Consider the following 16,431-nt stretch of genomic DNA (forward strand, 5'->3'; position numbering starts at 1 on the left):
AAACCAATTAGGAGAAGATGCAGCTCAGCGTGCAGCTGTCATTCATTATCAGAATACTTCATGAACAATGTCTGCCTAGCTGTCTTATTTCCTGTCTAGACACACACACACTCTCTCACTAAGCACGTTTTTCACACACAGCTGCTCCATCACATTGCTTTTCCTCTCGCCGTGTGCAGATTCAAAGACAAAAATAAAACCTGCCTGTCATCAGGCATGCCAGTTTGCAACAGCACTTCTGTAACACAACACATACTTTTCTGAATATTTCACATAAAATAATTAAAGCATTAAACAATGTCATTTGATATGGTATTTTCATCTTTAGCCTGTGATGATGCCAGTGTGATGTGGATGAACATTAAGAGCACTAAGAAACATAATGGACCATGACACTAAGACAATAGGAAAAGTAGCTCAGAGATTTATATGAGACAGCTAGTTAGCAAGAAATTCTTTTGGATAGCTTGTGAGTTCACCAGGAGACCTGTCAAGATGAACGACACATTGTGTTGTTTGTACTTTAGATGTTCAGATTCTTATCCATCACTCAATACCATCAGGGAGCCATCTGATCGTTCCAAATTCATACTTCAGGAGGACAACAAGCCCAAAACAATGAGTTCTGAAACACATGGTATGAGCCTTCAACATCACTGAGTCAGAGTCTGATCATCCAGAGGAAGTAGGACATTTTTGTTAGAGTGCAACAAATGGCAGTAGAAATTGCTGAAATTCTGTAAAACATCAACATATATAACTAAAACTAGTAAAGAAAATAGAAAAATATTTCTGTACTTTTGTTAAGCACAGATATTTCTTGGTGTAGCTTTAAAGAGAGGTTCTAATGTGTGTGTAAACTGCTTGGAGCCTGAATTGTATTGAACTATCATGTTTGAGCAGGCTTTGGCTGCATGCAAGTAAACAGTTCATTTGCCAAAATGCAATCTCAAAAACCATTGCTATTATTGGACAGCAAATTAAAGTTTTCTTTGCCTCTTCCACTTTATCTGCATCGGTAATAGAGTATGTAAAACACTGTAAAACTTTCTCAGAAGTTCACAACAAGTTCTGAATTTAATGTCACCTGCTGGTTAGCAAAAGTCCCATTGTGAAAGTGCAAGTGGAGTTCCATTGTCATGTCACTTTTTAAAACTGAGTGCCACTATAGGCACTTTAAAGTGAAGTAAAACATAACATGAGAGGAAAACCCTCCATTGGTCTTTGCAGCAAAAAAACAAATGCTGTCTGAAGTTTGGCTAAAGCCAGTCCGATTATTAAGTGATGACGTGACGAGTCCTACTTCCGGGCCTAAAGTAGTCTGCATTTAATATGGCTTTTGTGTTGTTAACATGTTTAATGCTTTGTATTTTCTTCTATTTAATCTCAAAAAGCTCCTAAAAAAAGTCAGTGATCACCATTGACCTCCCTCGGCTTTTATTACTGCTAATCATTTATTTAAGCTCAGTTAAAACCTTACGATGTAACTACAGCACAGCCCATGCAGCAGTATATGAATGACTAACCTCGTATTGTGGATGGATTATCTCAGTTGTTCTCCTGGCTGAAGTTTGGTCCTTTTACAGCATCCTGCCATGCGATTGCATTTGTTCCTGACCACCGAGAACACTCACGTTAACTTTTATCGAGTGGAAAAAAAGTTATCTTGTTTATATTATGCTAACATAGCTGTGTCGCTAGCGGTCACGTAGCACATCATTATATACCAGCTAGCCAAACTTCAGTAACCCTACAAACGTCACTGCTGTTTAGTTTTCTGTCTTCATTTATGTTGGAAGTGATAAGAAAGCTGTACGTTTTAATTTGTTTCCAAACCCCGCAGTCAGGACATGCTATATTGTATTTAGATGGAAGCTAGCGAGCTAACTTCCTGCTAACTTCTAACTCCGTTAAATGTCATAAATTCCGTTTTCATGGATGCCTGGATGTTAAACTCAGTTGTTACACCTGGTAGAGCAGAACGCTGATAATTTTATTAAAGATGAAAGACTTAAGACAGTGTTTTAACTCTCAGTAATGCCACAGTGATCATTTGATATATGGACCTGCAGCGGAGTTTAGGCCCAGACACGGCTAGTGACGTCAGACTGAACAATCGGATATAAAGCATCAGCAGTCAGCGATATTTAAATCAAGAAGTCAGTCTTGAGCAATTACAGTCTTTTTGTTTACAGACAAGGACTTTTTATCAACCATAACTTTAGCAGAACTGCAAGTTTATCTGACTTATCTGACTTCAATATATATACAAAGAACAAGTGTGACCCCTCCTTCAACACTAATTTGCTAATTTGCTTGTACCATGTTTAGTTGATGGTTGGGTTCAAAGGTTCATTCTTTGAGGTTTTTGAGTCAACAGGGAGCTCTCATTAAAAAGAGCCATTCTGAGTTCTACAGAGTATCTTTCAGCATCATAACTACTGCATATCATTGACCTGTAAAGTACTGAATGTCAGCACAGAAATGGTCCATGGCTGCATATCTGTATCCCACCTCTGGCTTTTTTCTGTTGATGTGCAGGCTTCTAGTTTCTGAGCCCTAATTGCAACTTTGGCAGAAATGTAGAGAAACAGCCAGCCAGTCAGCCAAACAGCCAGTCAGTCAGCAGGGAGAGCACTGCTTCTCTGAGACACTGATTTATTGGACAATTTCACAGCAGTGTCCTCAGTAATGGGACAGGATAAATGGCTGACCCCTCAGTGACTGAGCTGACTCCTGGGGAAGAGTAGAACGGCTTGCACTGTGCATCTGTGTGTGTGTGTTTGTGTGTTTATTGTGTGTGTGCGTGTGCGCGCTTGTGTGCGCAGCATATGTTGGCTTTCCATTTATATGCTCTATGTTATAGTGTCTTTCTCAGTGTTTTAGGTAGAAAGCTTGTCACTGTGTTTCATATCTTTACCTTCCTCCTTCATCTCTACACTACCTCTACTACAGTACTACCTTCTTCAGCACCGACTACCAAGACACACACACACACACACACACACACACACACACACACACACACACACACACACACACATCCAAATTCCATATCGCCCATCATCTTCATCCTTCCTCCATGATCCTATTATGACTAATTGACACTCTGCCTGTGTCATCCTTTAGCTCGGTCTCTGTCCTCTTGCCCTCTGAGTTTCTTTTGTATGTGTGTAAGCTCCTTTTATTTCTCAGCACACTCTCTGTATCGTTACTCCTTCCTTCTCCCATCTTTTCTTTATCTTTCTCAGCTTTCCTTTTTGTATATTGTTTTTGCTCATAGCCCTGCCTGAAGGAGTGCTTCATTGTATGTGTGTATGTTTCTGTTTTATTCTGTTTTATGTCGACCAGTGTGTGTGTGTGTGTATGTGTACATTTTGATTCAGAATTTAAAAGCTGTGAAAAAACAAAATTACTGTTTGCTTCAGCTAGAGCACTGCTCTAAGCACAGAGGCTCCATTGATACTGTTTTTTAAGGCTGGAGCTGTTAGATTAAAGACCCTGATTGAAAGTATTTTCTGCCAGCATTCAATATCTTCAGAAGCTATATAACCAGCCTTCCTGGCAAGGTAGGGAAGACTAAAATATTGAGATCATTCAGATACAATTGTAAATCTCCTGCGATGAAACCAGGTGCCTTAATATTTCTGCTAAATCGTTCCCTGTTTGTCCTCTAGGTTTAAATGTTTACAGAGAAATTATTATGCCAGCAGTTGTGCCAGTGGAGTCACAAAGCACTTTCTTTCACTTCTCTTAGTTGTTTTTATAGATTCAAATGGACCTTGCCTCCTTTCCAGTTTTCCAAAATGCATCAAGTCCTCCAATCTAAATAACTATGTAGATTGTCTGTGAAGGTTCTCAGTCATCCAGGTCATCGTAGTCAAAGAAGCTTCTCAGATGAGAGGTGAAACGTCTTCAAGCAACTTAAAGAAGTCCAGACACTTTTCTTTGCAAGCAACTATGTAGATTATGTCCCTGCTATCAAAGACAATCTTACAGGAGTGTTACTTGTGGAGAATTACCAAAAACTACAGTTACTATGCTCGAATTATTAATTAATTCCTATAGAAATAATAAATTAAATACTAATTTGCATATCAATTTTAATTTGTAACATATTTGATACATTCAGCATTTGGCTGCATCAGTTGGCTGCTGTCTTGTTGTGTTTCCTGCAGCTATAATGGACCATAATTTATGTGAACAGCCAAAAGTCCTGAATTTATGCCCTCTTTCACATTTTCGATAGCCATCCAGTGGGTCAGATTGTTGTCTTTGCTGGGCTCATTCTGGCCCCAGGCCTTATGTTTCACACCCCTGTTCCAAGGTTACAGTTGTTCAGTTTTACTGGTTGAGATAAGTTTTGTTTTAAGCTTGTGTTCTGGTATAATTTGCATCCTGTCAGGTAACACATTCAGTGACACCCTAACTAGACAAAAAATTGCCCCAGGAAATGTGATACGTTCAGTAGCAATTAAAAGTTCGGATCCTTGTGTCAAAACTTTTGACTGGTACTGTACATAGCATCTGTTATAAATGCGGAAGACCAGCCAACTAATATCTAAGTTTAGAATAGGTTTAATCATTCATTTTTTTCTGGGTACCACTGTTTCTTTCGTTACTGCCCACATCACAGTACAAGCAGTGTTATCTGCTTGTCTCACAGGAAAATCCATTAAAATCAGTAATGCATTTTAGAGCCTTGCTCAAAGGTATGAAAGCACTGAAAAATAAATTTCCATTGGGATCCTGTGTGTGTGTGTGTGTGTGTGTGTGTGTGTGTGTGTGTGTGTGTGTGCGTGTGTGTGTGTGTGTGTGTGTGTGTGTATTAATGTGTTTGTTTAAGTGGATCTGATATGACTGAAGGGCACTGACAGTGTTTACCAGCCTCATTTTTCCGCCTTATGTCTTTCCTTACTTTGCTTTTGCCTCTGATTGACCCACACTGAAAAATATTTGTATTTTTTTGTACTTCTGTTTAATGTATTTGTATTGTTAAAACCTTTACTGTATGCTGTTTCTTTTCCTTAGTCAAAATATGTGTATTTTGTGCTGTATTTTAATCTGTGTTTCTTGACTCTAAACCTGTCTTACACTCTGTGTGCCTTCTAACTTTTGTTTGTCCCTTATTCTACCTCTTTCCCGTACCCCTCTATCTCTGCAGGACTTGGTCACCTCTGCTTTTCTGAGGAAAAAATGGAGCAAGCCACTTATCAAAGCCACAATTCGTCAGAGAAGTACACACACGCACGCACGCACACGCACACACACACACACACACACATCTTTGCTTTTGAAAAAGTGAAATTTTGGGAATGGTCTCATCTTTCTCTGACATCTTGGCAAAAGATAAGCAGGCACCGCATCACCCTGGCAATGCAGTACATCTTATATGACCACCATAAAGCATCGGCCTGGAAGGACATCATGAGTTCAGGTTTGCCATCAAAAGTGTGTTCAAGCTGAAAAGGATTCCTAACCTTTGGGAGCCAAACAATACATTTCAATAATGTCTAATACTACATAACTGCAAATGTCTCTAAGAGTTCTTGAAGCAGTTACAACAGTGTTTCCCAGATGCTAACAGGCTAAATTTAATTAAATTAAACAGGATTTCATGCATTATTCTTTTAAAATCTTATGTCTTTGTGCAAAAGTTTTAGCACATTCCTATTTGCCCACTCTCACAAGTCTAAAGACTGGTTAGTGACCACCTGGTAACCCCAGTTACAAGGAAAAAAAGTGTATTCCCTGACTAATTGAGAGGTTGCGGAGGTTACACTTAGTTGCTGTGAAGTCAGGTAATAAAGCCTCCGTCAAGCAGTTTCAGAGACAGGTCAAAAACCAACAATTGCTTTGGTAAAATGTATATTCCCAGGCCAGGTGGCAAGTTGTTGTGGGAGGTTGTTGCTGTTGCTAGGTGTAATTGGTCACAAAGAGGTATATGGTGCTACAACAGACAGCTCCTTGAATTTGCTTTGTTAGTACATTGCCACTGTCACCCATAGTTTCTAAGGAAGATGCCAAGTTGTCTGCAAACACTGCACAATTATTCTAGTTAGTGGTAGTGAAACCTTGATAAGTGTGACACAAACCAGAAAAAGAAACCATCAACCTTCAGAGTAACCAACATGTCCTTCTGGACACATGTGGGTTTCAGCAGTGAGCGCAACTTTTACTTTGAAAGTGAATGTTTGACAGTCTTTGTTTCTTTCAACGTTCGCTCCAGCTCAATGGTTAATAAGTGAGTGTGTTTGCATACAGATTGCTGTTTTCCACACAAACAATGGGCTACAGTAGCTATCTGCTTGCGATCAAAGCAATTCACGGTGGTTTCTGGTGCAGCATCCTGTTTGTGACCAATTTACACAGTGAGATCCAACAACCACTCACTATCTGGTCGAGGAATACACTTTTCCCTAGTGACTGGACGTTGCTAAGGGGTTGCTGTCTGGTTTCTAGGCCTGACTGAGGACTGAAACACCTTTTCAGTGCATCTTGGATGCATAGTGTTAACAAAAGATGGCAGAAGATGATAAGTGCACAGAAATGATCGCTTGTACACAATCACAAGAAGTTGTTCAAACTGGCTGCTAATAAGTAATTACTCATTACTTACAACTAGAGATGGCACGATACCACTTTTTTATGTCCGATACCGATACCGATATCATAAATTTGGATATCTGTCGATACCGATATGAATCCGATATAGTGTGTTTTAATCAATAAAACTGTTTTTTTAAAAATATCTTGCTGCATTTTGTATAAGTTCATACTCAAGTTTAAAACAACAACTACACTAAAGCTATTCTGTTATACCTGTATGCAAAAAAAAAATATTTATAGTTCAGCAATACTGATCAATCTAATAAACTTAAACCTACACCATCCTCCCTATTCTGGTATTTTAAAGAGTACTTAGCGTAAATATTAAGCAACCTAACTAATAGGGTTCCAACTGTCATGGTCCCTGTGCCCTGCTGGTCAATCCTCTATTGGGCAATATGTTTGTGGTTTGTTTGCTCTCTCGCCCTCTCTCTCTCACTCTCTCTCTCTCTCTCTCTCGCCACGGCGATGCTCACTGCGGGCTCCCGCTGCTGGCCCACACACCTGCTCATCACCACACCGGCCGCTGATCCCAGCTGATTACTGCACTACTTAGATGGCGAGTCTGCACTAGTCTTCGCTGGATCGTTGAACTATCAGCGTCAGTCAAACTTGTGTATCTGCCAACCTGTATCTTGAAAGCCCTTTGTTATTATCCCGCTAACCCGACCTTTTGTGTTTAGATCGTTTTTGGAACCGGATTCTGAGAGGAGTGACTGAGGAGGAGCTTTTGTACAGAAAGTGTGGAGCACCTTTTCCCCTAACCCTGTTTCCCACGGACCCTGGCGACCCGGACCCGTTTCCCCTGCACGTTGTACATAGCCACTTGGTGATTGTGTTCACTGTGAATAAACGCACTGTTCTTCGCTTAAAGGGAAACCCTGGCCTTAAAGGGAAAGCTAGACATTTTAAATGAGAATAAGAAAGAAAAGTATGTCTTTGTGCCCCCTTTTCCCTGTTAATGCCCTATCGGCCCCCCTGGCTAAACTTTGCTAGATCCGCCCCTGCACAGTTACCAGCGTCAGCTACGTAGAAAAAGATCCTCGAGTAGAAAGTAATAATAAATAAATTCTAACAACAGCTGATCAAGCTTAAACGTGCTGCTGTTGTTTAGCCGCTGGTTTCCTCTTTCTGGTGCAAAGTGGGCCAAAAACAAACCAGAGAGATGGACTCGCACAGAAAAGCCGATCAGCTGATCATTAAGCAGTTTCATGATTGAAGTAGCAGCAAGAAGAGGCAGTCGCTCCATATATTGCTTGTTAAGCTTAACGCAGGAATGCTTTACAAACATTCAGAGATGGACTTACACACTTGCTTTACTTCTCTCGGGGATAACTTTGTTGGAGATGAAATGCCGGGTTGCTAGCGAAGCTCCACATGCTATCCAGACCACCGACAGGTCCCGTATGCCACAGCCGCTCTATCACGTGAGGCATACTGCTCCGACGTGCTAACGTTCTGAGGTGAGTTACGGCGTGTTGCAAGTTTTGTGAGGTGCTTTCGTGATATTTAATGGATCGGATTACATTTTTTATTTTTCTCCGATATCCGATCCAGTAATTTAGGTCAGTATCGGACCGATACCGATACTAAATATCGGATCGGTCCATCTCTACTTACAACAATTACTAATTACTAAGAATTACACCCAAGATCATCTTCTTTTCTTACCCTCTTTCAGTACAACTGCTATTTTTGATCACGCCATAGAAATCAAGTCAAATACAGAAACAGAGTGATGTTAAAGTCAGTGTTAATTTTGAGTAATGAACAGTTTTCACTATTGACATTTTACTCAAATGCAATAAACATGAAGTGTATAGAGTGTACAAAGGCTACAATTTCTCCTTTAGTCTGGTCAGCAGAAAGACATGATGCTGATGCAAATGAATCCCTTGATGACTTTGATTCTGCAGTTACATTAACAGTATGATGGACTTTTCATGTATACTCTATGCGTGTACTTTGACCTTTTTAGTACTGTTTGTTTTCATACAGTTTGCAGTATGTCAACTGTGTTGTCATTTGTTGTGTTTTGGAAAATACAACTAAACATCATGCTGTGAGCACTGTTTTGTCCCTGTTTTTGATGTAGTTTCTAATGAATGCTCCATAGGCCTGGTGGTTTTATTTACTTTTTCCCCAACTGTTTGTATGATCTGAAAAGATTGTACTGTTTTGAAGATCAGTCATAATTTCCCAGACGAGTAAGAAGTTTTGTGAAATTAGTTTGGAAACTGGGCTTGTTTTTACTTCTCTGAGAAAAAGTTTCAAAGGTCACTGGTATCAGTCCTAATTTACTTCCATTAACTTATCCAGTGGGATCATCTAGTGAGCTGTTTGGGCATTTCTTTCTTGACTGATCTCATTGCGTTACAAATAAGGAAAGATCTGCTGAAATAAACCTGGAAAAAATATTTGTCTTTTGAGACAAAGTAGCTCAAACACAGCATCACATATCAAATCAAGTCCATGCTGATTTGCAAAGTTATCCAACAATGTTCCACGTTTTAGGCAATCTTCAATTTGCAATATTTATTTGTGATACCATTTTGCAACACAACTGCTTGTCCTTCCTTCCACAAACCTCTTCTGAGGTCTTCTGCTTCTTTTCCTTCCTGACAGATCCAAATTCAACATCTTTTGCCTGGTATATCCACTATTCTACCACTGCACATGTCCAAACCATCTCAGCCACCCTCAGCTTGGCCTCCTGTCTTTTTGTCAGTGCCACTGTCTCCAAAACATACGTCATAGCATGTCTCACTACCATCTTGCAAACCTTCCATTTCCCATTTACTGCTATCATTCTGTCACAAATCATCTCTGACACTTCTATGACACACCTCTCCACATCTCCATCCTCCCTGCACTCTCTTTGTCACCTCTTTTGTGCACTGTTCATTGTCTTGGATAGTTGAACCCAGATATTCAAACTCATCTCCCTTCACCACCTCTGCTGCCTGCATCCCTGTTAGACCTGTACCTGCTCATTCACAAACATGTATTCTGTCTAGCTTCTACTGAATTTCATTCCTCTTCTCTCCAGAGAAAACCTCCACCTCCTGCCTGACCTCAACTGTCAGCCTGTCGATCATCACTGCAAACAAGAAGCTGCTCAAAACTGATCTCTGGTGTAATCCCACTCCACTCTAAACCCATCCTTCACTGCACACCTCAATACTGTCTCGCTGCCCTCATACATGTCCTGCACCTCCCTCACATCTATGCTTGTCCTGACTTGTCCTGACCCTATCACATGCTTTCTCTGATCCACAAAGACAAAGTGAAGATCCTTCTGACCTTCTCTATACTTCTCCATCAACATCATTTTTAGTGTTCTTTCTCACTGATTGTCACCTTCTTCGTAACCCTGCTTCAACAACTCTTTTCCAGACCTTCATGATATGGCCTCCTCTTCTTGAAGTAAGTGTTGACCACAGTTATTTTCACCATTTTCATAAAATCCACTGCCATCAGTCTTTGTACATTTCTCCCCTTGACACCTGCCCAACACTGTTCCCTGTCTCTGTTCCTTTCCCCTATGCTTACTTAATTCTGCTCTAATCAACAATCTCTCCTGGGGACACTGTCTGTAATTTCATTAAACTTACTCGTTTTTTTTCTAATTGACATCAAACCCTTATGGCAAACACACTGACAACATTCAACGTCACGCTTTTTGATTTCCAGCTTCAAACACATGATTCTGTCTCATGCTCCTCTACACAGTATTCTCATACTTGTTTTCCTATCTACACCATAGTAGAACAGCTTAAATCCAGCTCAAATGCTTCTGGCCTTGCTTTCCTTCTACCTACATACTTTCCTGGTCTCCATCATATTAGCCACCTCTCTCCCTTTAAATGTAAGAAGTACAACTGGTAAAGTCCGCACTCTCACCTCCATACTTCTGCTTTTCCTTCTCTTTCACTCCCTCCTAACACACCTTCCCTTTTCTTCTTCCTTTGTCTTCAGTCAGCAGTAGCATAGTCTCTAGCGACTACCTGTTAGGCAATAGCACCTGTGGCAGGGATTGTTAACTCAGGCCCTGATTGATTCAGTATAGAATCTAACATAACCCTGACCATTTATCTAGTTCTGGTGTAATAACAGTCGAGCTCTCTTCCTATCTCCTAGCTTTAAAATGCAGCACTTATTTTCCATATATATGCTTGTGAATGAGAAAAGTTATTTGGAGGGTATGTCATCCTAACGTGCATGTTGGTACAATGTATACCCTAAAACCCTCCTGTGACATAGAATAATAATAATAATTCATATCAGCTTCAATAGTCTAAAAGTCCCAAACAAATCTATCATATACTGTGCATTCAAGCTGTTTGTGAAAATTCACTGTAATGAATCAGCAAAAGTCACAAGTCTGCTGCCATCTGCACACACAGAATTTCACAGTGACTACTTACTACTTCCCTGATGAAAAGAGATAAGTTGCATTAAAAAATAAAAGACAATTATATAATTAAATTATTATTAACAATTATCCTAATCTGAAAGTTTTGGGAATTCAGGCAGTGTGTGATTCTTTGGAAACGTTGTCTCCCACAGAATGACAAGTGCAACCGCCTTGCAATCCAAAGCGGTCACCCAGAAGTTGAGAGTGTTGCACGCTCATCCACTTGGTGACCAGTCAGTTGCCACAACTACTTGCAATTAGTTGTCAAATGCAATCAAATTCAATGCAATGCAAGCAACTGCTGACTTTCTCAGTTGTCATCGTGTTTTTCCTAAAGTGTGACTAAGCCGTAAACTGTTTAATAGTTTTGAAAAAGAACCTCTTGTGCCTTGCGAATGGCTACGTGATAACACTTTAGACTTTATTTTGATGAACTCTAAAGTGTTACAGAGAAGTCACCAACTTCTCTGGAAAGTCCCTTTTTGGAATCATAACCCTTTGAAACCAGACATAAAAAGCATTGAATAGCAGCAAACCCAAGGGACACTGGAACTCGTCAGTCTCAAGGTACATGCAAGCAGTTTTTGTGCAAACTGCGGCCCTGCAGTTTTTTCGTATTTGTCAACTAAACCCTAGAACACTAGCACACAGCTTTGTAACAGTATCACATCATGTTCTAGGGAGAGGCATGCCTTTTTTTAATAATGGGAATCATATTAATTAAACTAATATTGTAGGTTATGAGACTTTAACCGAATCAACCATTCAGATGATAGACTCAAAAGCACAGGGTTCACAGAGGGATTAACTGTAGAAGTTGCCCCCTGCTGGAAAGAATGTCTGTTTAAGGCATTTCTTCACTAGCTTTCCTTTACATGCAGTTCATGGACTGTATAGTCTATATGCCATAAAGGCAATTGAGCTGTGTTGCTTGTATATAAGGGAAAAAAATCTATATATTTTTAAAACATTTTATATAACTAATATCTATATCAGGGTAATTAAAACATTTTAATTGTCATTCAAACCTCAGATAGCTACTGGTATGGTTGCTTTTTGCTGTCCTTGTATATAGATGAACTGGATACTTATGACTGTTTCTGTGCAAAAAGAATGATAAATAAATATATTTTTATATAAATAAAAACCATTTTTATGTGGGTGGTCTTCCAGTGGATTTCATGCAGAAAAATACACATGACCAGATTTATTTACACACATAACTATTCACTATTCTGATACATGTTTTTAGCAATAGAAGGCGCATACATACAAACACTAGAATTGCAGATACACACTTTTTATAAATAGCAGAAGCATATTGCCAGACACACACACAGAGTTGGGCTGTGGGAGCTGATAGCTGCCTATCTGTTGTGTTGAGTGCAGGCCTGGCAGCCCCCTCTCGCCCCGAGTGAGGAGACAGGATAAACACAGTTCTGGATAAACCTCTCTCATGCTTTCTGTCCTTTTTAAACTCTCTCTCGCTCACACATGTAGTAGCTGCTCTATCTCTGTCCTCCCCCATCTGTCTCTCTCTCTCTCACACACACACATATATATGGACCCACACACACATACAGACAGACAGTAAGTCTCACTTGCATTCTGTGTCTCACATCATCCCTCTCCCTCCTGCTCTCCCTTCACACACACACACCGCCTCTGCTTTTGACCCCATTTATTTCATTTATGTATCACCATCCCTCGTTCAGCCCATAACTCCTCTCGTTCCTACACACACGCACACACACACCCTCCCTCCATCTTTTCCTCTCTCCATGACTGCTTCCATTCTATTTTCCTCTTTCCCCTTTCCACTAATTCCACTTCCTCTCTTCACTCCTCATCCGCCCTTCACCCTCCGTTTCCTTTCCCCCCCTTCCTGCATCCTTTCTTTCATCAAAGTCCCAGACACCCTTAGGTCCAGTCAGAATTTAGCTCCTATGTTACTATTTTCACACCTACTTTGTTCAAAGTACTCATAGTTCTGAACCTTTAGTTCAGTCTAACAAAGACTACTTACAGTATATACAGGCTGTGTCCACATAAACAGGCTCACTCAGGTGCTCCATTTCAATTTAACATTTGGTTAGGATGAGTAAGAAAAAGCTCCTAATGAGGTCGAGATTTTTATTTGGTGTTGCTAAGTTCAGTGTTAGGTAGAAATGCTACTGTCTTCACTGTGTCCATGGAAACACACACCATTGGAATTCTAACAGAGACTGCATTCGCATTTAGGTGCAAATGATCACAACTGGACCACAGTGGAAAAAAGGGCTTTTTGATACATTTCCAAACAAGCCAGAGGAGTTGTAAACTGTGAAAACTGTACCCAACAGGAAAATTCCTGTGTTTAACAGAGTGAGGGTAATTGATATGTCATTGTTGGTGCGCATTAGTGTTTGTTTCCTGTTGCTTAGAGGCAAAGACATCAAAACAATATGCTGTATTCAGATAATTAATTGATAAATACTGGACATTGTTTTAAATGACTGAATTTATGACAGAACTACAGGGAATCATGCTCTTGTTAAACGGTGTTCACAGCAAAACAAAACAAAAGACATTTAAATAGAAAACACAGTGTATGAGGTGTGCACAATTTGACAGGATTTCCCCAACCCTTCTTTTTAAAATTCTTTACTCCAAATCATGTTCTGAGCACTTAGAATTTTTTCCATAGTTGATTAATGAGACATTTTGTCAAATTTGTAGAAGCACTGAAAATAGACTTATTGTTTTCTGTCATCTGGATCTACTCTGCAAAGACTCTAAGCCTCTTTAAAGGCAACGTCCTTTGGCCTCTTTAGGTCAGACACACCAATAGCAGCCCTCCCCCAAACCTAAATGACCTGAATGACCACACTGACACACATGCAGTTAGTGTTCTTGCTGCTGCTACTGCTCACATCCACCCAAATGATTTCAATAGAGATTATTGCAGACACCGTTCTGGTTTTATGAATTTTACATGTGGTCCATGACTCTAGTCTGAGATATATACGTGTGTGTGTGTGTGTGTGTGTGTGTGTGTGTGTGTGTGTGTGTGTGTGTGTGCGCGCGTGTGTGAGTGATGACTTTTCCAGATGTTGCATAGTTTCCTCTAGAATGGACTTTAATGCAAGGCAGCAGAGGAGCAGCAGCGGGGTCTGCCTCTGATGTTAACATGATACGCACACACGGACGCCTTCTTCTTATTTTCTGATATTCACATTACACCGGTCATACATATTCACACCCACACTTGAGTGCAATAACATATGTCCACTATTTCACATGCTGCACTCCACTCTATACACGTACAGCCCAGAATGTGTCCCCCAGGAGCAGCGCTGACTGATGAAGTGACTTTCACAGATCGCTACATACTGATCTGCTTTCCCTCACAACTCAAGCACAGGACCCAGAGCAGTGAGCGGGGTCTCTCACAGCAGAATGAGTTCTTCTTCGGCTTTCTGTTTGATCTCAGCATTGCTGATGGGTCTGGAGAAACAGGTCTAGACCATAACACACATCATATGTCTCCTGAAAATCGCCAAAAACAAAACAAAGTTATCAACGGGCTGCCAGCAGTGAGCAAGTCCTTCACTCCCAAATGACCTTAAAATTCATTGTAGCTGCGTTGGTATTGGCACAACGATTCTTTTCAGCTCAGGACAGAAATTTATTCTTGCAATAAAGTTCAGACTCATGGAGACATTACTGAGACCTTTGAGAAGTATGCCCGCTATTACTCGTATATCATATTTGAATAATCAAGAACTCAGCTGGGTCACTCTGCTCTGAGGTCTGATATATGTGATGTTGTTTCTGCAGCAAATATTCATAGCTGAATTGATCTGTGTGCCGCTGTGTGCTGTATGTGGCCACTTTGAACTCACTTTGATTAAAAACACCTGAAGATTCTGCATGTTAGTCAGTCACACACACACACGCACACGCACACACGCATGCACACACACACACACACACACACACACACACACACACACACACACACACACACACACACACACACACACACACATTTGGTCAAGTAGTAAGATGCCTTTTTCTTCTTTTTCAGAATTTAGATGTAGATTTAGGAGTCAACTGTTTACAGTGAACATTTTTTTAAACTATTTAATTTAATTTCTAATTAAATTAATTTAATTACTGTTTAATAAAGAAGCGCATCTTCGAAGCAGACATTACAGGGAAGAGGAGATACTGACGTTCCAACAAGCATGTAGTTATCCAAGTTATTTGTCTGATCTCATTTTTTTAAGTGTAATTTTATTTTGTTTGTGATTCTGACAAAGACCAAGATTATTTTTAGTTATTTTATAGTAAAAACATAAAGGTTCTGAGATCATCCATCTCACTCAATATAACAAATTTCAAAATAAAACGCTCCATAGCAAATGACCTGCAGAGCATCCTACTTCAGCTTGCATGTTGGACATGTTGGGGTCCCAACTTAATTATATGATTTGTTGCGCTTTTTTCCCCACTTTATTTTAAACAACATCCACCAGAGTTTGAGCAGATGGTGTTGGAATTACTTTAACTTAACTGTGAACAGTGGACAGAGGCAGCCTCAGACCTGATTGAGATTATACACTGATTCAGTGTTTTAAAGCACTTCATAGCACTGAAACTGCACTTTTAAAAGCTTAAATAACCTTTTATTGATTACTAACTCTGAGGATTCTGACATTTTAGTGTTTTTAGACATCAGTGCTCCCTCTGATACGATGGATCACTGTAGCCTTATCTCTCAGATGGGTGGCTGTGTTGGAATTAAAGTAATTGCCCTGAAATGGTTTAAATCTTTTTTTCAGTTAGGCTGGGGACACAATTCTCTGCTAGCGTGGGGTTTATTAGGGGTACATTCATAACCCAGCTGTTCTTTGAGGTGTATGCTTCTGCAGGTTTATTTAAAAAAAAATCATTTCACATTTATGCAGATACCTGGAGGATGTTAAAACATGACTGGAATAAAACTGTCTTAATATAAAGGAAAAGGATATAGTGGGAGTATATAGATAAACCTGGGAGTGATCTCTGACAACACTTACTTTTAAAAAATACGTTGTCAAGTCTAGTTATTTCAACTTGGGTTAAAACTGTTCTTGTCCTTCAGAGACTGAAAAGGTTATTCATGCATGCAGCTGGTTGGCCAGACACCAAACACAACTAGATGAAAACAGTGTACCTCTGTTCATCAATCAATACTTTTCTAATTAGAAGCAGAAATTAGGCTCCACGGCTCCCCGGTATGTTCCTTTGTCAGTCCTGACATCTGTTATATTACAAATATTGACAGAGAATGCACATTGGTATGAGCAAATACATTACGCATGAGGGCAGCATTGACGTCCAAGTTTGGTGGGTTTGGTTTGCTGAAATAAATTCCCAGT

The sequence above is a fragment of the Mchenga conophoros genome, linkage group LG14 (assembly GCF_057382185.1).
Source record: "Mchenga conophoros isolate Kocher_MC1m ecotype Shallow Benthic linkage group LG14, M_conophoros_male_GT1.1, whole genome shotgun sequence".
NCBI lineage: Eukaryota > Metazoa > Chordata > Actinopteri > Cichliformes > Cichlidae > Mchenga > Mchenga conophoros.